We start from the raw sequence: 22490 nt of genomic DNA, 5'->3' as shown, positions 1-22490 counted from the left end.
GCACTTTGTTAGGCCTAATTTGATCATTGACTTTGACCACATTGTTTGATGGTTGAATATTGACTTTGACTGTTGTTGCAAGGGTTGGCAAGGTGTTTTCTACTTATCTTTTCGTCTTGATTTCATATGGCACAAAACGTGATTGTTTATCATGTTCAGGCTCTATTGGATGGCACAAATTACACTCTGATTTTGCATTTGAAATCTCTAGATGACACAAATCTCTAGATGCCTAGTCTCAATCTATGTGTAGTTTTCTTAAAGGTTGTAAGCTTTTGTTTTATGTGACAGGGGATGCCAAAGAGCCCACTAAAGGCGCTACTTACGTGGGATAGCAATCATCATCAGATTCTTACGTGGTTTTGCAATACCACTATTCCATCCTATTTCCGTGCTATTTGGCAGTTTTGATGAAGGTAAGGGTGCTTGGAATATGCGAAAGCTGGTGTCCCTCTATATTTCTCAATAGTTTACTAAAGGCAATTACGGACCAAATGGTCATAACATCAAAAAACCTTAAAACATTTGTTAATAATCAAATGGTCAAACTATAATAAAAACTTTTTAATGACTAATGGTCAAAACCGCAAAGACCAATTAAATTGATTTAGTTTTTTGTCATAAAAATAACGAACAAGCTTTAACGTCTAAAAGTAAATTTTTTTCAAGAATTAGTAAACCAACTGCTTAAAAAAATAATGTTTGTAACATATGTTACAAAACTTTGGCTCTTGCTCATAAAAATTTTTGACTCTATCCCTGGAGGAGTTTATCCTCTTCACCGTAAATATTCGTAGTGTTCTTTATATGACTGAGGCCCTTGGCTTAGGCCCAATCCATTCAGCCCCAATTGTGGGCTTCTGGGCCTGCAATAGTTAGTTGGCCGGCCAAGTGGGTAATGGGTATTGTCGTCTGGTCCAGGTTCTGCATCATCTCTAGCAATGCATCCATGCTATAAAAACTAGGGTTAAGTATTTTTTTAGTACCTCGGTTAGTACTTTTTTTTTTTTTTTTTTTTTCCCTCTAGGCTTTCAAAACAACCAAATCTAGTACCACACCTATGGGAAAATACAAAATCGATACCACGTTAATCTCTCACGTGTCACTCCTAAAATATGCCACGTGTCCTAAAAATAAAAAAATAATAAACTGGGGTACTTTTTAAATGTGTAAAAGGGCATCCACTTGATTCCAAGATACTCCAATACTGTATACACTAACATGGGAGAAACTTCTATATGAAAGTGAAGAGGACTCGGAAAATCTATCAGGTGAGAAACATGATATATGGGTGATCTTGTTGCATTCTTTAGTGACTATTAATGATTTTGTGCAGATTTGTCAATTGTCCCTGCAGTCATCACCCTTTATATTCTCCCAAGATGAAAACGATGAGATTTGTCAATTGTTTAGACACCAGCACTGCACAGCTAAAACAGTAATTTGATATGTTCTGCTATTGAAAATTCCTCTTCAAGATCTTTACCAAGAACCACAGAGTTTTAGCCAAAAGGGTAACTGAATTAAGAAAACATGAGGGAATGAAAGAAAGAACATAAAAACCAAGGTTTACACATGTAGAAATTGAAAGAGGATTACTTTCTATTTAATCTTCACATATTGCCCAATCACTTGAAAATAATATTGGGGCTGGAAAAAATATCAACTAAGATCCAAAACCATGGAAAGGTCCCCAACAGCAATAATCAAAACTCTGCCACCAAAGAAACAGAAAAATGTTGTTTAGTTTAAAGGAATTTGATTTGGCTAATCTTTTATTAATGCACTTAGAGATTTTACAAAATCGATTGCAAGTAGCACCCACTTCCACAACTTTAAACATGTCCTTGCAAAATTCTGAAGTCGTAGGGATAAGTACATTGATTATTTATGTGGAGATGAACACAACAATAAGGTCTCATATGAAGTAGAAAAATTCATTTCAGAGTATAAATGCTCATTTGAGAAGATGATAGAAAAACCATGATAAACGAAAAAAGAAGAAGAAGGTAAAGGCCTTAAATTCTCATTTCGCCTACATTCCTTCAATTAAGGAATGAGAAAATAGAGTCTTTCTTGGCTTAGTAATTGAAGTAATTTTAAGAGGCCTACTTGTGTCTTACTAAGAATGATGATTGTGCTTTTCTCTAATAAATATAAATGGTCCTGGAACTCAACGATTCGTTGGTTAATTGAGATATAGATAATATGATCCTTTCTCCATTTATTATAGTGTGTCACTATATCAAGCTAATTTTATTTTATTATTATTATTTTTCTCTTTGCAGTTGTTGCTTAAATTTTTTTTTTTTTTTAAAAAAAAAACAAAAATAGAAAGAAAGACAAAAAAAATAAATTGGTGATGAAAATCTAACTAGACCTTGAAGAAAGAAAATAATTTCCTTCTCAACAATTAGCAAAATTGCATATCGGGTTAACTCCAATCTTATAAAAGAGCATGGCCAAGATTAAGAAGTGCCAAAAGAGCATAATACTTTTATTTTTTTTTTTGACATGTCCACACAAGGAAAGAGGGAGGAGAGGGGGGATTCGAACTAGTGACTACCGATTTATGAGGTGTGGTCCACAGCCGATTGAGCTACTATTTGGTGACAAAAGAACATAATACTTGCACAAAAAACAAAAACAGAAATAAAAAAAGAATTATAAAGTGAGGCTATAGAGAGTAAAATCACTAACGTGACATCTGAAGTAGAAGTTGCAGCATGTGAGTTGCCTGCCAGATTGTCCAAGTCCAGCAAAACACAAAAAAACCCAAAGCAAAAGGAACTCCTTCAGTATGCCAAGTAGGTCAAGAATTTATTAGTTTTCGTTGCTGATGAATTTATGCCACCAAAATCGTAAAGCAGAAAACTATATATAAAAGCACGAACAAGACCCTAAAAAATAAAGCAATAGTAATTTCAAAGGGGTAACAAAATCGGATTTGAAAAAAAGATAAGTAAATCCACACCTTAATTACATTATTCTCTTCATACGAATTCTACGTGCCAGGTGTTGAGGAATGTCACTTTTGTTGTCGGTAACAATTGGATTCCAAGTTGCCATCATCATTCATCGTCCTCATCACGGCATCTCTTTGAAGGTTGAATTAAATCTATCGCTTTTTCTTCATGCTTTCGTACCAAATGGAATCCGCAACTTTTAAAGAACATTGACTTTGAATGTTTCATAGATATAAAATTCAAACCTGTATCATACTGGAAAATACTTGAGCAAACTTGAAGATTATCTCCTCTCTTTAGCTTAAAATCTTCTGGAAGAACATAGGAATGCAACCATACTTGATCAGAGCGCAATGATCCATAGCAAGTTTTATGGCAATCTCCAAGAGGACAATAGATTTCATTACCATCACTGTAGACTCCAACAATAATTGCAATTTGATCGTGAGGATGTTCTTCATCTTGTCCACCCTCTGCTACTATGTTATCCTGTATATCCACTCATTCAAAATGAGTAATTTGGAATCACTACAAAAAAATAATTTTTTTTTGATTGGAAATTTCTGACGTTTTCTAGTGTCTGACACGTCAGAAATTTTTTCTGACGCGTGTCCATTGTCAGAAGGATAGGTGTCAGGAAAAAAAATTTCCTGACACGTCAGTAGGTAAAACGTCAGAAAATTCTGACGTTTCACTGTCTCACACGTCAGAAAATTTTCTGACGTGGGAGAACTAATTTTCTGGCATGGTAGTTCTGACGCTCGCCAGAAAATTAAAAAATTAAAAAAAAAAATTAATTTTTTTGAAAAATATTTTCTGGGATTTTTTTTTTTAATTAAAAATTGATTAATTTAAATTATTATTATTTTTTTCATATTCCTCTGCACAGCAGCGTGAGGAGCTGCCATGCAGATCTGTGTTTCTCAACACAGCTGCACCATATGGTGCAGAGATCGCACCATCTCTGCACCATGGTGTGCAGAGATGGTGTGATCTCTTCTTCTTCCTCAATCTTCTTCTTCTTCTCTTTTTTTTTTTTTTTTTTTTTTTTTTTTTTTTTTTCTTTTCTTCTGCTTCTCTTCTTCTTCTCTTCTCCCTTTCTTTTTCTTCTGCAGCTTCTCTTCTTCTTCTTCTCTTCTTCCTTTCTTTTTCTTCTGCAGCTTCTCTTCCTCTTCTTCTTCTTCTCTTCTCCCTTTCTTTTTCTTCTTCTCTTCTCCTTCTTCTGCCTAATTTCTTCGATCTGCCTATTTCAAAAAAAAAAAAATTTCTTCGATCTGCCGTGGAGAGAAGGGAGAGGAGAGAGAGAGTGTGGGAAAAATAAATGAAGAGGAAATAATAAAAAGAGGAAAAAAGTGGAGGGAAAATAAGAAGGTGGAAAATTTTCAAAATTTTGGCCCTTTTTTTTTTTTTCTAACGCGTAATATTTAGCACGTCAGAAAATTTCTAACGCGCCAAATTGGTGCGTCAGCATTTAGCACGTCAGAAAATGCTGACGTGGCAAAAATCATGTACTGTTTGCCACGTCAAAAAATAGCAATTTTTTTGTAGTGAATGCCTTAAAGTGACTGATGATCACATTCTCAAAATGAATGTTTATGTTATATTTATATTTACATATTACCCTTACTTGTTCATAAAAGAAAAGGCAAGAAACTAATAAAAGTTCTAAAAATTGACAAAGGTTGTATGTATGTGTTGTTAAGACCAACCTTCTCACTTTACATAGCTAGAAGTATGCGTTTGCAAAATTTTCGATTACGAAGCCGTAGGACATTCCCTAAAAGTTTTGTATTTAATTTTTTGTAAATCGTTTTTTCTTTTTTTTTTTTTTGTATTTCTTTTTGGTATTTTTTTCTTTTTCTTTCTTTTTTTTTTTTTCGTAGTTTGTTTTGAGAAATGTGTTTTTACCAAAAAATAACAAAATAAAAAATAAAAAATTCCAAGAATTATATTTAAAACTTTTATAAAGTTTAGTATAATCTTTAATTAGAATTTCTAATTGGGACTTCTTTTTTTTTTTTTTCTCTCAAGGTGGGATTAACCTCACATGTTCTCCTTCTATTATGAACATCACAATTTTTACATGAATATTCAACCCTTGAAGTCAGATAACCATCTAACTTGAAGCAATATTGTTATTTTGTAAAATATATATTTTCCTAGTAGCTTAACTCATGAAAACGAAACAAATGTAAATTTAAAGGGATTTTTAACATAATTTTTACCATATTTTCTTCTAGAACATGATGAACATCTTCATGAAACCATAATTTATTGTGCTTGCCAAGTTCTTCGGGTGATTCTTGTCGAACAATTTCTCTACCCATTTCTTGCAGCAACTCATGCATCACCAATGATTTATCCGAAAACTCAGTTATGACACATTTATTGTTTAGCTCTTCGATGCCACTATATGAGTGAAAACCACAACTATCTAGTATTTTTGTGACATATTCTACATTCTCTCCTTCGAAGAAACATGCGATGTCAAGGAAAATATTCTTTGCATTTTCATCTAATCCATCAAAACTTATTACAAGTCTTGTTTGAATATCATCGTGAGGAATTATTTTGTACTTGTCCAATTTACTTTTCCAGTAAAAGATATCTGTAACGCCCTGATATTTGAGCTAGCAAATATCGAAGTCGTGACGCTGCAACTTTAGAAAATACAATCTTACAGTAGAGTATGTATATTTTTTTTTTCTTTTTCTATGACCTAGGAATAACTTACACAATACAATTGAGTTGACTGAAATACCTCGAGGTGATATAAAATAGAAACTTGGTTTTCATTACAACATATGTACACACTAGGTGTACCAAATATATGCCACAGACAGCACCTAAATTAATATAGTAATATTTATTAAGTTCACACATATCACCATACATAATAAAAGTGATTAACAAAAATGAGTCTTGCTCCATAGAGTACGCATCAATCCAGCAGTAGATGGTTTATCAACCATCAAAACTAGTAAAAGGACCATCGTCCTCACTTTTTATTCCTGCATCAAGATCTATGTAAAGATGACGTTATCATATTTACATAGGCAAGCAAGTGAGTAATCTATTTTCCTAGAGATAAAGACTAAAAGGACTAGTTTTGAACAAGTAAGATTAAAGACTAAAATATATAATAATGAATGAGTAATGAATGCAGCGTAATGACAGATTAATTTGTTTTTTATGATAATCTTTCTTCAGACCTCTTGTCATGACCTCTCAGCCTGTTTACGTCCGTTATGTCCCTCACACTTTAGAGGTTTACTTGTTTGGTGCTGGCCACTACACCGCCCCAGCTTTGTTATATATTAGGCTTGTTGGACAGTTATATACCCCATCCACTAAGATACCTACAGTTCCTCGCGGCAATCTACCCAGCTTGTTCTTAAGGTGGCTATCTTATCAGCCCATTTTATTAGACACATTATGTAGCAGTTGTATTGCAAAATTATATTAATAAGACAAAATAAGAATTCCTATAACAATAAAACAAAGCTAGTATTCAATAAGTATATCTATACATACACTCCTTAGTGTAGTATTCTGCTCCACTTCTGCATATAAATACATGCATACAAGCAATACTTAGTACATTCTCCAATAATATCATTGTTTAAAGACCCTCATATTTTTATATTTATTTATTATCAGTCACTTCATTTTTACTTACTCATTTTATTATATTAATCTAAGATAGTCACTTATAACTAGCTTTATGCCTGAATTCATTTTTGGTGACGACGCTACAGGCCAGTATCACTAAATATAAACTAGTATTATAAATAATATATATAAAGCATGACTCATATTTCAGAGATGAGACCAATGGTCCATACCTACCAAAGTATGAATCAAAATTTAAATGTCAATAAAAGAAATGACTGAATGTAAATACTGAATTCATATTTCGGGGATGAAACCAATGGTCCGTACCGCCAAAAATATGAACAAAAATTTAAATGACAATAAAAGAAATGGCTGAATGTAAATACTGAATTCATATTCCAGGGATAACCGCCAAAAATATGAATTAAAATTTAAATGACAATAAAAGAAATGACTGAACGTAAAAGCTGTGAAGTAAATAATATATAGATAATATCATAAGCCCTTAATTGATTTTGTCGACTAACTCATTATTATTAATTCACTTGTATCTATTACGCTATTTTACATTATACGCTTATTGGGTCTTTAAACAATTAAATGAGAACAAGTGATACAAGCAATAAATCATGATATTTATACAAGAAACACTTACCCAATAATCCTTAGAAGTAAAACTCTACCAAATCTTCTCTAGGTAGCTAGTTTAGAAAAATAAGAACACTTGAACACTATAAGAAAGATCTAAGCTATATGGTATTTGACAAGAACTAAGAAATAAAATGAAAGGAGGAGCAAACAATTTTACTTGTTCTAAGATTGTAAATGAAAAGCTCAAGTGAAAGTGACTTTAGCTTAGGCTCCATTTATAAGAGAATGAATCGTTAGGATTTATTTTTACACATTTGATCTCAGGGTTGAGATTTATTTAACCAAAAGAATGAACCTAGTCCATATTTCATGCTCTATACCAATTAGTATTTTCGTCCAAAATGAGGGCAGTGTATCCCGATTTATTTTTCAATGTCCAAATGTACTCCAATTGACATGAAATTTTGAGAGCAGATAGAGGACTTCGAGACAAACATTTTATATTTTTGGTTTGACTTCATCCGAGTTCGTTTGTGTCTATTTTTGGCCTATACAAAGTTTTCGATTCAACTTAGGCTTTAACTATTTGCATTCCCACTTGGCCACTTGCCTTATTAAATTATTATTATCATTATATTTCCCATAACCCTCATTACTAGAAGACTTTAAAATTTCAATAAAGGTAGCTAGCCTTGGTATCTTTCTTTAGCAGTTTTAATCCCATTTAGAGAGTAGGAAAATTAAGACACTGCTTTTTAGGCTAAAAACTGAAAAGCTTCAAATTAATTTATGACTTCACTAAATGCCAATATAAATAGTTTATTTACTAGATTGGGTTTAATTATGCCCATAAACATATTAGTGAAGCTAAATTTATAGAATTGAAGTAATATACATAAGAGGTCAAAAATCAATGTAATATACCTTTAACACTAAATAGTTATTTAATATCATTAATCCACATATCATTGTTCTAATTTATCGATTATATTTTTAATCTATTTAATATTATTGAAATAAGTGTTTTAAAATCTAGATCGTTACAATATCTTTACCTTTTACACTCAAGCCTAACACTTGCAAAGCTAGTGGCAATCCTCCAGCATAACACACTGCATCGTTTGTGACTTTCACATAATCATCATCAGGTCTATCTCTATCAAAGGCATGCCAACTAAAGAGCTTATGAGCTTTGAAGTAACCCAATTCCTTCACCTTGTAGGTTAAAACTTGATGTTTAGTTAGTAAATGTTTATCTCTTGTTGTTATGATGATTCTACTTCTTAAACCAAACCAATTGCCTTTTCTAACTATCTTTTCTAATTGGTCTGAATGACCCACATCATCAAGAACTAGAAGTATCCTTATTAAGCGAAGCCTTTGTTGTATCAAAGTAATTCCTGGATCAACATTGTCAACCATTTGACTTGAGCCTCCTAGGATTTTAGAAATAAGTTTAATTTGCAAATGGATCAGGCCCTTTTTGTTGGAAGTTTCTCTAATGTTTTCAAGAAAACAACTATCTTCAAAATGAGAAGCAATCGAATTGTAGATGGCTTTGGCAAGAGTTGTCTTACCAATCCTGCCAGTTCCGAAGATCTCTATCATGCATGTGCTGTCATTATTCTCTATATCTAAAAAGCGACTTCATATCCTGTACATGAGACTTTATTCCAATTGGATATTGGGCAACTTGAAAGTATGTATTATTAACTAATTTTAAATTCACCCGTTCGATGATTTCGTCAATAAATTCAAGTTCATTCCTACCGATACAAAAAGATAACAAAACATACTAACTAATGAGTTACCTTCAGATAAAAAGAAGAGAAATTATGCATTAAAAAAGTAGGACTAGAAAGAAAAGTTAGTGATACATAACTATGAGGGGGTTTGTTATGCACCATAGCACTATTCATACTTTTTGTAAAATAATAATAATCATAATAATTGGTATAGAAAAATGAAAAAGTGGTATTGACAAACAACCTCGATATGTGCGCAACAAATAGAAAGTTCATTTTCCATTTTTTTTTTAAGTCATGAAAAAGTTATTTAAGCAAATTATCCCATCTAAAACAAAAGAATCGGCCGAATTTAATTAATTTTGGAACAAAGATTACTTAAAAGATTAATTACAAGTAGACAGTTTTAAATGTAAAATAGTTCACATGCATGCATGAAAACATGTGTATATGGGATGTACCATAATTAGAAGAAAAAAAGAACAATATAGAAGGAAGACAGCAAAGGTGGTTAGAAATACTTGTTTCCTAAATACATCCCGGATAAATTGGCCACTTCTTTTAGGGCTCTCTTCCACCCTTCCACCTTCATTTCATCATCGTTGAACCTTTTTGCAAGTTCAGTGAATGCTTCTCCACCCTATTCGTTTGACGTCGTACTTCCAAAGGATTTACGTCATAGAACAGTGGTAGAACTAGTATCTCCCATGTCCTTCTGCACTCAAGGATCTTCATCAGCTCGTCCAAGCACCATCGGGATGATACGTAGTTTTTAGAGAGTACAATGATCGAAATCTTTGACTCTTCAATGGCTTTGACAAGTGCCGGTGAAATTTCCTCTCCTCTTCGAAGTTTGTCATCCATGAAGGTGTTGATTCCTTTTCGACATAAATTTGTGTATAGGTGAGCCACAGCGCCGGTCTTGGCTGAGAGAAGAGGCCATACCGCATAAAAGAAAAGAAAATAACAAAGCAGAGGGCTTCATGCGACTATTGTTGTGTATTTAGGGATTTATTCTTAATATTCAAGTTATTTCTTTTCTATGTCTTTCTATTTATACATTGTTAAGTATTTTAATATTATGAGTAGCTAAGGATAGGGGCGAAGCCTAGTATTTTTATCAATTGTTCTTCATAGATTAATGACTGAATTTTGGGGATGTTTTTTAATTTGAGAATAATTTCATGTGACAAGTTTATTTTGACTCATTATGATTTTTGTTTATATCAAATGCTTACTTTGTTTGATTTGTTATTATTGAAAAATATATTGAGTGCTTAATTTCTTGTCACATTGTTATTAAAAAATCAAATTCTCAACAAATCCTTATTCAATCCCTGTTCGAAACCTTGGAAGAAGACTGTCCAGAATGGCCGAAAATGCCGCCATTGGAGCTACCATGCACCGTTCGAAGAATTAGATCGTGCTGCCTCTTGCCGACATGGTGATCCAATTACCTCGATCATAGCACCAAACCACAGATCCGCCACCGCCAAGTTCAGTCCACCAAGAACGCCTCCGTCTGAGCCCTGACGTGTTGCAGTTCTATTTTTGTGATGCATATACTCCACGTCCAGCCTTCTCCTTGCGCATCAGCCACGTGCTGGTAGAGCTTCTCCATACCCTTCGCCATGTGGCATTCAACCCTAGCGCTATGTCAATTCTAGGCCACATTAGCCCTAGTGTAGCATCAACCCTAGTGCCATGTTAGCACCTATGCAACGTCAACGCTTTTACCACATCAGCACCTTGCCACGCCAGCACTTTGTCAGGCCTAATTTGATCGTTGACTTTGACCACATTGTTTGATGGTTGAATATTGACTTTGACTGTTGTTGCAAGGGTTGGCAACGTGTTTTCTAGTTATCTTTTCGTCATGATTTCATATGGCACAAAACGTGATTCTTTATCATGTTCAGGCTATATTGGATGGCACAAATTACATTCTAGACGACACAAATTACACTCTGATTTTGCAATTGAAATCTCGAGATGACACAAATCTCTAGATGCTCGGTCCCAATCTATGTGTAGTTTTCTTAAAGGTTGCAAGCTTTTGCTTTATGTGACAGGGGATGCCAAAGAGCCCATTAAAGGCGCTACTTAAATTGATGAAGCTTTCCTTACTTACCTCATTGATTGGGATAGCAATCATCATCAGATTCTTACGTGGTTCTGCAACACCACTATTCCATCCTATTTCCATGCTATTTGGTAGTTTTGATGAAGGTAAGGGTGCTTGGAATATGAGAAAGCTGGTGTCCCTCTATATTTCTCAATAGTTTACTAAAGGCAATTACGGACCAAACAGTCATAACATGAAAAAACCTTAAAACATTTGTTAATAATCAAATGGTCAAACTATAATAAAAACTTGTTAATGACTAACAGTCAAAACCGCAAAAACCAATTAAATTGATTTAGTTTTTTGTCATAAAAATGATGAACAAGCTTCCATGTCTAATGGTAAATTTTTTTGAAGAATTAGTAAAACCAATCGCTTTAAAAAATAATGTTTGTAACATATGTTACTAAACTTTGGCTCTTGCTCATAAAACTTTTTGACTCTATCCCTGGAGGAGGTTATCCTTTTCACCGTAAATATTCCTAGTGTTCTTTATGTGACTAAGGCCCTTGGCTTAGGCCCAATCCATTCAGCCCCAATTGTGGGCTTCTGGGCCTGCAATAGCTACTTGGGCTGGCCAAGTGGGTAATGGGTATTGTCGTCTAGTGCAGGTTCTGCATCATCTCTAGCAATGCATCCATGCCTATAAAAACTAGGGTTAAGTATTTTTTTAGTACCTCAGTTTGTACTTTTTTATTTTTTTTCCCTCTAGGTTTTCAAAACAGTCAAATCTAGTACCTCACCTATGGGAAAATACAAAATTGATACCTCGTTAATCTCTCACGTGTCACTCCTAAAATATGCCACGTGTCCTAAAAATAAAAAATAAAAAATAAAAAATCGAGGTACTTTTTTAATGTGTAAAAGGGCATCCACTTGATTCCAAGATACTCCAATACTATATATACTAACATGGGAGAAACTACTATACGAAAGTGAAGAGGACATGGAAAATCTATCAGGTGAGATACATGATATGTAACAAAAACAAAAACTAAACAAACAAAACCAAATTAAATGACCACAAAAAACTAAGAGTAACAAAGGGTTGCTCCCACAAGTTCTAAGTTTATAGTCTTCAGTCAGACTTTCAACAATAGGTGCGTTGCATGATCCAAATGGCATGTGACAGTAGGCAAACGCACCAAAAGGAGATGTGAAGATGGTATTCTCTTGCTCGTTGGGATCCAAAGAAACTTGGTTGTAGCAGGAATAACCATCAGGCACACAATAATAGGGATGTCTAGCTAACCATTTCACCAACTTATCAATGAACGGGGGCGGGAAATGATCTTTCCTTGCAATGGCCTTCATCTTGCTGTAATCAATGCACCCTGGCCATCCTGGCTGAACACGAGTAGATAATAACGTGTTATCCTTATTCCTCCCCACGGTCACACTTGGCCACTTAGGCCACACATGAATGGGTCTAACCCATTTGCCCTCAGAAATCAACTTGAGAGGCTCACTTGCTAATGAATATGGGTTCGGGAATGATATCTCAATGGTTTCCCCTTTCTCCAGTTGCATCTCTAGAATGGGATCCAAAACGGCTTCAGCTTGCTCAACTAATTCATCAAAGTCTAGATTATATCCAAATTGAGCAAATCGTTCTATCACTGGGTCCTCCATACTCGGCTCACTCACAGTCTCAGCTAGCTCAAGTACCCTGTCAAGGTCCATATCGCTTCCATATTGTGCAAAATGCTCTATCTTAGGATCCTCAATACTTGGCTCATGCAAGGTTCCAGCTTACTCAAGTATCCTGTCAAGGTCAAGACCACCTCCAGATTGTGCAAAATGCTCTATCTCAAGATCCTCAATGCTTGGCTCACACAAAATCCCAACTTGCCCAAGTAGCCTGTCTAAGTCCAGATCATCTTCATCTTAAGTAAAGCACTCCACCTCATGGTCCTCCAAGCTTAACTCTCTCACCTTCTCATCAGCTATCTCTTCAATTATGCACACATTGTGGACCTCATCATAGTCAAGTGGATGCTTATTGATGTCGAAGATGTTTTCCTCCATTGTCATATTCCCTAAAGAAATTTTCATCACCCCAGTCCTATAGTTGATTAGGGCGTTAGCCATAGCTAAGAAAGGTTGCCCTAGAATCATAGGGATTTGACTCCCAACATTCAGAACTGGTTCCGTGTCTATCACTATAAAGGCCACAAGGAAATAAAACTTGTCCACCTTGATCAAAACATCTTCAACTATTCCCCTTAGTCTCTTGACTGACCTGTCAGCCAATTAGAGTGTCATAGATGTGGGCTTCAATTCTCCCAACCCCAATTGTAAGTAGACTGAATAGGGCAAGAGATTTACACTTGGTCCAAGATCCAATAGTGCCCTTTCAATCCGGTTGACTCCTATCATGCAAGAAATTGTAGGACACCCTGGGTCCTTATACTTGATGGGAAGCTTCCATTGAAGGATGGAGCTGACTTGCTTGGTCAGAAACATTTTCTTTGGGATGTATGTCTTTCTCTTAACAATGACTAAATCCTTCAAGAACTTAGCATAAGAGGGCACTTGTTGGATGGCATCCAAAAACATGATGTTTATCTGAACTTGTTTGAATACCTCCAGAATTTCAGCATACTACGCTCTCTTCTTCGGGGCCTTCAATCTTTCTGGATAAGGAGATTTTTGGCCAAAGCTCATAGGGGGGTCCTCAACAATGGGTATGGCTCTAGAAGGGTCAGCATCTCTCCCCTCGTTTTTGCCACTATCTTGCCCTTGTGGCACAGTAGGGTTCTCTTCTGGCAGAACAACTTAATTCTCCATTTGTCTCCTTGACCTAAGTGTGACAATGGATTGCACATATTCCTGCCCATGCGCAGAATCTGAAGAACTTCCAACCGCAAACTGTCCCTTAGGGTTGGGCACTAGCTAACTCGGGAGCTTTCCCTTCTCTCTCTCTCACCCAAGTGATTTGTTATTTGTCCTATCTGACTCTCCAGCTTGGGAATAGCTTGGGTGTTTACTATGGCAGCACTCCTCACTTCATTTATGGATTGGCCTATCATCTGTATGAACTCCTTGAAAGTTTGTGATGTCTAAGATTGGAACTCCTTGAGCGTGTCTTCCAAAGATGAATGTGAAGATGATGCTGGCACTTGATTTGGGCCTTGGAATTCCAGAGGTGGCACTAAAAAAATCAAGCGACTTTGATTTTGAGCCGATGGAAGAAATCCGAGAGGATATTGACTTTGAGCATGATGAGAGGCTTCTCCCTAATTCATCGGCTAGTTCTACCTCCATGAGAGATTGGGGTGGTTCTCCACCCTGGATTATAGGTCTCCGAGTATGGCCCACTTGATTGCTTCCTATAATCATTGAAAGCATTTGCTTGTTCCATCGAACACTCGGCATAGGCCAATAAAGATGTACAATTCCGAACTGAGTGCATAGGACTCGCACAGATGGAACAACTTTCAGCATTGAATGTATTGGCTGCATTGATGGGCTGGCTCACAATGAGAGCGTCGACCTTTCCGGTGAGAGCATCTATCATTATCCTCAACTTCGTGTCTACCTTAACCTCATCGATGCCTATTTTCTTGGGAGCTCAACTAGAGTTATCCCGACAACTTGAAAAATCCCACTGCTATGAAGTGTCGGACAACTTATCCAAAGCTTTGTATGCCTTATCTCTGTCAAACTCAAGAATGCTCCCCTATTCATAGACTCGATCATGCTACAGTTGGATTGAGTCAATCCTTGGTAGAAAACTGAACGAGCCTCCATTTCTCATACCATGTGGAGGAAACTTTATTTGTAACTCCTTGAATCCCTCCCAACTCTCTGAAAATTTCTCATCCCCCCTGAGTAAAAGAACTAATTTCCTTTCTACACACTCTTCAGAGAAGTTTTGAAATTTGAAAGTGGCACATATGTCACGGAATTTCTTCACATGACTATATGGATTTTCATAATCCAGACCATGGAATGAAGGGAAGACTTGCATGACGTGAGGTTTAAGATCAAAATGGGTAGCATTGGTTGGTGGCAATACTATGCATGAAGGGGCGTTTGTCACAACGGGTGTGAACAAATCCCTAAGAAATGTAGTGTAGCCCACATTCCGAGCTCTAGCTTGCTCCACTGTCTCAACTCTCGCATCCTCATTCTCAACCCTACGCTGCTCCACATTTCAGGGTATGTTATCTCCCACCTCCACGGTCTCTCTTTCAACTGGTGCTTTCCGATTTCTCCTAGGGGTTCTATCAATGTCGGGATCTAAGGGTATCAACTCTAGGTTCAAGGATCTTCGACCAAGCATACACCAAACAAGAGCTCTAAAATAAACTAAGTAACAAGAAACGAAATATTCACAAAATGAGAAAAACAAAAAAGAAAACAAAACAGAGAACAATTATTCAAAAAATAAATCATAAAGAATTAAAAAGAAAAACTTCCCACTTAGCTGCTGCTAGTCTGTTGAAGATGGTTGCGGAGGTGCGTTGGAGCGCAGATGAGGCGCGATTGAGCATAGATGCACGTGGGGTGTGTGTCTATTGTGTGCTCGAGCGCAACTGCGGAAAGGTTTAGCGCAGGTGAGGTGCGCTCGAGTGTCTTGGCAGGGACTGGGCCCCTCGGATCTGCGAACAAGAAAAACAGCAACCAAACTTCTCTTTTTTTTTAAAAAAAAAAAAAAATCAAATTACCGAAAATAAAATAAAATTAAAAAGAAATAAAATAAAATTGCAAAGAGGACAGAAAATAAAAATCTGCCTAAACTAGTAGAAAAACAACATCAATTTAAACAAAAATCAATTTTCACAAAAACAAATAATTCCCTGACAATGGGGCCAAAAACTTGTTGTGAGTTTTAAAATGAGACTCATAAGCACACGAGTTGTGTGCAATATAGATTGTGCAAGTGTGATGCATGCCAAATATTGCAAATTTGCATCCTTTACTTTACTTGTGTTAATCCTTTAGCTGTGTTATTATCTGATGTTCTGTGTTAGTTTTGTGTTTTTAGTATTTTGTAGGTTGTTGAAGAAAAACTACTTTTCGGAAGAAAACATACTTTCAAAAGACATGATGATGTGGTTAAGTTTAACCAAATCCAAGAAATGGTTAACTCGAATTAAAGATTAGATTGGATTAAAGTTCAGATTGAATAAAATTTCGGAATGGATTCAAATTCAGATTCTGCACACATCTTAGTATTTTGACCATAACTTTTCACTCAAGTCTTGGATTGAGGTGATTCAAGTGGCATTCGAAAGCTGACTCAAAATACTAGAAGTTATTTTGTCAAGGATTTTCCTAATTCGGACGTTTACTATTCCAAAATTGTCACGCAATGAAAGGATACAAACTTGGACGAATTTTATCCGATTTCAACTTGTAAAACCCTAAGTTTTAGGTCTATAAATAGGAAATTATCAGATTAGTTGAGGGAGGCTACGAATTTCCAGATTGTAGAGGAGAAAGAAGAGAGTTTAAGGTTTTCCTAGCTTTTGGATCTCAACTTTGTGATTCTTATTTGTAAGTACTCAATTTTACATTATGAATTCAATCAATCTTGTTTTGTCTTTCAATAACATGAGAGGCTAAACCTTCAACTAAGGTTGAAGATGAAGCCTCACTTATGATTAGCAACTTTGTTTCATGTATGTAATATTTCCCAATTTAATGGTTTAATTGCTCTATGGTTTTACTTCTAATCAATTGGATTGAATAACTGTTGGATATCTTTTGTGATTCAAGGATACACTTGATGATTTAAGATTATTCAATATAATTGATTGCTTGGTTTTCTTTGTTAAAAATTGGATTTCCCCTATGATTTATTCTCTGGATACAATTGATGTTTTGATGAAGATTGGATATTTTCTTGTGATTGACGGATACAGTTAATGATTTGATCGAATATTGGACCGAAACCTTAGTGCTTTGGGGAATATTATAGGTCATGAAATTATGTTGTTATGAATTTGTGAGTGCGAATTCCGAAACCTTAGTGCTTCGTCATAAGATTTCAATCACTTTAAATTGCTCATGCTTTTGCTTTTTCATTCAAACAAAAAAATCTCTCAAACATTGGAACTAGATTAGGGTTTAATTAATTTAGATTTAAAATTGCTTTCAAGAATACAATTTCCTGGGGGTTCGATCTCGCACTTGCAATCCATTAACTACAATTAATTCATGCACTTGCGAGTTAAATAAATTTGCACAACAAGTTTTTTGCGCCATTGTTGGGGAATTGTATTTTTTGAAACCAATTTATTCTAGATTAGTTTTATTCTTCTACTAGTTATAATTAGAATTTTATTTTTCTGATATTTTTTTTTTTTTGTTTTAATCTTGTTACTTATAAAAAATAAAAAAATAAAAAAATAAAAAATAAAAAAATAAAGAATTTTGTTATGTTTTGCTTTGTTTTGTTGTTTTGTTTCTGTTACAGCCCTATTGCGATCGAGCGGACTCACAGCAAAGGTAGCAACCGCAACAGTTCAGTAGATTTTTGCCAAAATCTTTTGGTCCTTTTTCGTGAGGTTTTAGTTTCTGTTTAGATTAATTGCTGCTTGCAATTGTGTTTAGTTAGTTTAATATAATTTAATTTAGTTCAATTCATTTCAGTTTTTAGTTTGTTAGTTTGTTAGCTTGTTAGCTTGTTGGTTCCTATTTGCATGTTCGGTTGTAGGTCTTTAAATCTGGAGTTTAATGCTTTTGATCCCTAAATTGAAAGAACGGCAAGAGAGAATATAAGACAGCTACCAAACTCACCCACCAATTCTCAAATTTCTGAGCCTGATTCGGAAAAGTCTGTTAAGATGGGAAAACGAAATCAACCTAGATCCCTTAGGGAGCTGTTTGTACCCAATATTACCAACACACCTTCATGTATAGTGTTGCCAGCTACTCGCTTCGAGCTAAAGTTGAGTACAATAGGTCACCTTCCTGCATTTAGAGGATTAGAGAATGAGGATCCATATGTTCATGTGAGGATTTTTTTGGAAATTTGTGACATTGTTAATATGCAAAATGCCCCAACAGAAGTGGTGCATCTTTGGTTATTCCCTTTGTCTCTACATGATAGGGTAAAATCCTGGCTACTCAACAATAGACCTGGATCTATCACTTCTTGGGATATGTTGCAAAGCAAGTTTTACCACAAGTTCTTCCCAATATCTAAAATCAATGCCCTCCATCTACAGATCACCAATTTTTGATAAAAAGAAGGGGAAAGATTCACCAATAGCTGGGAGAAGTTTAAAGAGCTTACTATAAATGCCCACCCCACGGGTTTGAGAATGAGGTGCTTGTTCAAATTTTCTGTAGGGGACTAACACCAAGTAAGTGAAACTCGCTTGAGATGATGAATGGTAGAGAATTCTTAAGTCTTACTGGTGATGAAGCCTATAAAACTTTGGACGAAATGGCTGAACGAGCACAACAATGGGATTTTCAAGATAGTTGGGACAGACAACAACCCGCTCCCAAGACAGGAGGCATCTATGAGGAGAGGAACGATGCTGAATTAAGGGAGGAATTGAAGGTTCTCCGATGTCAATTTGATACTATGGTCTTAAACAAACCAGTGAATGCAGCAGATACTTACCAAGTTGATGCATGGGGGTTATATGATAGTCAAACGCACTTCACTCAAAACTGCCCAACTCTGTCAATGGAGTACCCAACTGAGCACGTCAATACCTTCAATGAGTACAAAAAACCCACCATTGGACCGTTTTCTAAAACTTACAATCTAGGGTGGCGGAATCACCCCAATTTCTCTTGGAAGCAAATCAACCATTAAACCAGGGAGGTACCTCCACTCAAACTCAGAATCAGTACTGGCCATCTCACCAAGCTCAACCACCTATTTATCAGTCCACCATTTAAGTGCCACAGTCTGCACCACAATCATCACTAGAAGACATGATGAATACATTAAAAGAAGAGGTCAAGAATTCCAACTCCCAAGCTATACAAAAGCTAAAAGGTTTCACCAATCAAGCCGTATAGGAGATGAGGAATTCCAACATGGCTAACAACAGAGACATACAAGAACTTAAGTAAACCATGATCAAGGTAGAAGGACAAGTTGGCCAGATAGCAAATCAAATGGGGGAAAGAGAAAGAGGAAAGTTCCCTAGTCAACCTGTGCCTAACCCAAAAGGGCAGTTTGTGATTGGAAGTTCCTCTGCCTCTACGCATGGTCAGAAGCATGTACAAGCCATCACCACTTTGAGGTCAGGCAAACAAGTGAATAATCAAGTGGTCATCCCTGAAGAGGTCACTGAGGCTGCAGAAGAGAAGGAAAACTAGGACAAGCCTGCGGAAGACACAGAACTAGACATTACCATTCCGATTGCTGAGGACCCTTCCAAAAAGTATATACCCAAAGCTTTGTATCCAGAAAGATCGATCGTGCCAAAGAAAAGCTCAAAGTTCGATGATATTTTGGAAGTGTTCAAGCAAGTGCAGATAAACATTCCATTCCTAGATGCCATCCAGCAAGTGCTTTCTTATGCCAAATTTCTGAAGGATTTGGTCACCATCAAGAGGAAGACGAACGTCCCCAAGAAAGCTTTCCTGACTGAGCAGGTCAGCTCTATCTTGCAATACAAGATGCCCGTAAAGTATAAGGACCCTAGATGTCCTACCATTGCTTGCAAGATTGGTGACAACCGAGTTGAAAAAGCTCCATTTGATTTAGGGGCCAATGTAAATCTACTGCCATATTTAGTATATGTTCAGCTGGGATTGGGAGACTTGAAATCCACTTCAATTACACTTCAGTTGGCCAACAGATCTATGAGGATTCCAAGAGGAATTATTGAGGACGTGCTGGTCAAAGTTGATAAGTTCTACTACCCTGTGGACTTCATCATCTTTGATACAGAGACGGAAAATGCAGAAATTTAAGTTCCAATTATGTTAGGGTGTCCCTTTTTAGCTACGGCTAATGCCCTAATCAACTGTAGAACTGGAGTCATGAAGATATCATTTGGAAACATGACAGTGGAACTGAACATCTTTGATATCAGCAGGCAACCATTTGAATATGAGGAGGTCAGAAGCACATGCTTAATTGAGGAAATAGTAGAGAAAACTGTCAATGAACCAGATATTGAAGACCCCTTTGGAGAATGCCTGATTACACCAGGAAGTGACATGGAACTGGACACACTATTGGAACAAGCTGACGCCTTGTTAGACTCAACTCCTGAGATAGAGACGGAGACTGCAGAAATTACTTTAACAACATCCCCTGATCAATCTTCATTAGCAGTTGAACCTATCAAGCCGGAGTTGAAGCCTCTACCAGATACCCTAAAGGACAAGTATCTGGATCCTACAGAATCTCTGCCAGTGATCATTGCTGTCGATCTGGATGGTGATCAGGAACAGAAGCTGCTAGAAGTTTTCATAGAGCATAAAGAAGCAATTGGGTGGTCAATAGAAGATATCAAAGGAATCAGCCCTGTAGTAGTGATGCATAAGATTCATCTAGAAGAAAATGCTAAAACTTCTCGCGAGCCACAGAGACGGTTGAATCCGGCCATGCAAGAGGAAGTTTGGGCGGAGGTAATTAAACTTCTGGATGGAGGAATCATATACCCAATTTTTGACAACAAATTGGTGAGTCCCGTTCATGTGGTGCCAAAGAAGGCAGGGATTACACTCTTCAAGAACCAGGAAAATGAGTTGGTCCCCACTCATGTGCAGTCAGGATGGAGAGTATGCATTGACTACAGGAAGTTAAATGCCGTGACAAGAAAAGACAATTTTCCTCTATCGTTCATCAATCAAATGTTGGAGAGATTGGCTGGCCATGAGTACTACTATTTCCTTGATGGCTACTCTGGCTACAACCAACTTCCACTGGACCCCGGAGATCAAGAAAAGACTACTTTCACTTGTCCTTTCGGTGCATTTGCCTATCGTCGTATGCCCTTTGGATTGTGCAATGCACCGGCCACTTTTCAGCGGTGCATGATCAGCATCTTTTCATAAATGGTTGAATGTCACCTGGAGATCTTCATGGATGACTTTTCAGTCTTCGATTCATCATTTGGGGAGTGTCTACATCATCTCACATTGGTGCTTGTATGGTGTAAGGAAAAAAATCTGGTTCTGAATTAGGAAAGATGCCACTTCATGGTAAAACAAGGAATTGTTTTGGGGCATGTAATTTCCCACAAAGGTATCGAGGTTGACAGAGCTAAGGTTGATTTGATTTCTAACCTTCCGCCCCCGCAGATAGTTAAGGAGATTCGGTCATTTCTAGGACATGCTGGGTTCTACAGAAGATTCATCAAGGACTTCAGCAAGAAAGCAAGACCTCTATGTAATCTACTGGCAATAGATGTTCTTTTTTATTTCAAAGACAAGTGCCAGACAGCCTTTGAGGTTCTGAAAATGACCTTAACTTCTACACCAATCATCAGCCACCTAATTGAGGGGTTCCGTTCGAGATAATGTGTGATGCCGGAGAAGATTCCGTATGTCATATACTATGCCAGCAAGACTCTAAATGATGCACAACTCAACTACTCCACCACTGAAAAAGAGTTGTTGGATATAGTGTTTGCTCTGGATAAGTTTAGATCTGACTTGCTAGGGTCTAAAGTCTTAGTCTACTCGGACCATGCTGCGCTGAAATATCTTTTGTTATGGGTCCCTTCCCTAATTCTTATGGGTATCTTTTATTCCTTGTGGCGGTGGATTATGTTTCCATGTGGGTGGAGGCTATTGCCTGCAAGACTAATGATCACAGAGTCGTGTTGCAATTTTTGAAGGAAAATGTGTTCGCGTGTTTTGGGACACCATGTTCCATCATCAGTGATGGGGGGAAGCATTTCTGCAACTGATATTTTGAGCAACTCATGAAGAAGTATGATATTACTCATAAAGTTGCAACTCCCTACCATCCTCATACAAGTGGGCAAGTTGAGATATCCAACAGAGAAATCAAGAGGATATTAGAAAAGACGTTGAACCCAACGAGGAAGGACTGGTCTCTTTGACTTAATGACGCACTGTGGGCATACCGGACTGCATTCAAGACTCCAATTGGCATGTCTCCCTACCGACTTGTGTATGGCAAGGCTTGTCACCTCCTTGTGGAATTGGAGCACCGGGCTTATTGGGCTATAAAGTAGCTGAATTTCAATCTCACCAAGACAGGTGATCAAAGGAAGTTACAGCTAGATGAATTAGAAGAATTGAGGAATGATGCCTATGACTGTGCCAAGCTATACAAAGCTCATATGAAGAAGATTCATGACCAAAACATTTTGAGAAGATCATTTGAAGTTGGTCAGAAAGTCATCCTTTACAACTCACGTCTGCATCTGTTTTTAGGAAAGTTCAAATCCCGGTGGACTGGACCATTCATAGTGCGTGCAGTTTCTACTCATAGAGCCATCGAGATTGAGGATCCTAAGAATGGAAGTACTCTCAAGGTCAATGGTC

Source organism: Corylus avellana, chromosome 8 (assembly GCF_965113065.1).
Source record: "Corylus avellana chromosome 8, dhCorAvel1.hap1.2, whole genome shotgun sequence".
Classification (NCBI taxonomy): domain Eukaryota; kingdom Viridiplantae; phylum Streptophyta; class Magnoliopsida; order Fagales; family Betulaceae; genus Corylus; species Corylus avellana.
Note: the sequence above shows the minus strand (reverse complement) of the source record.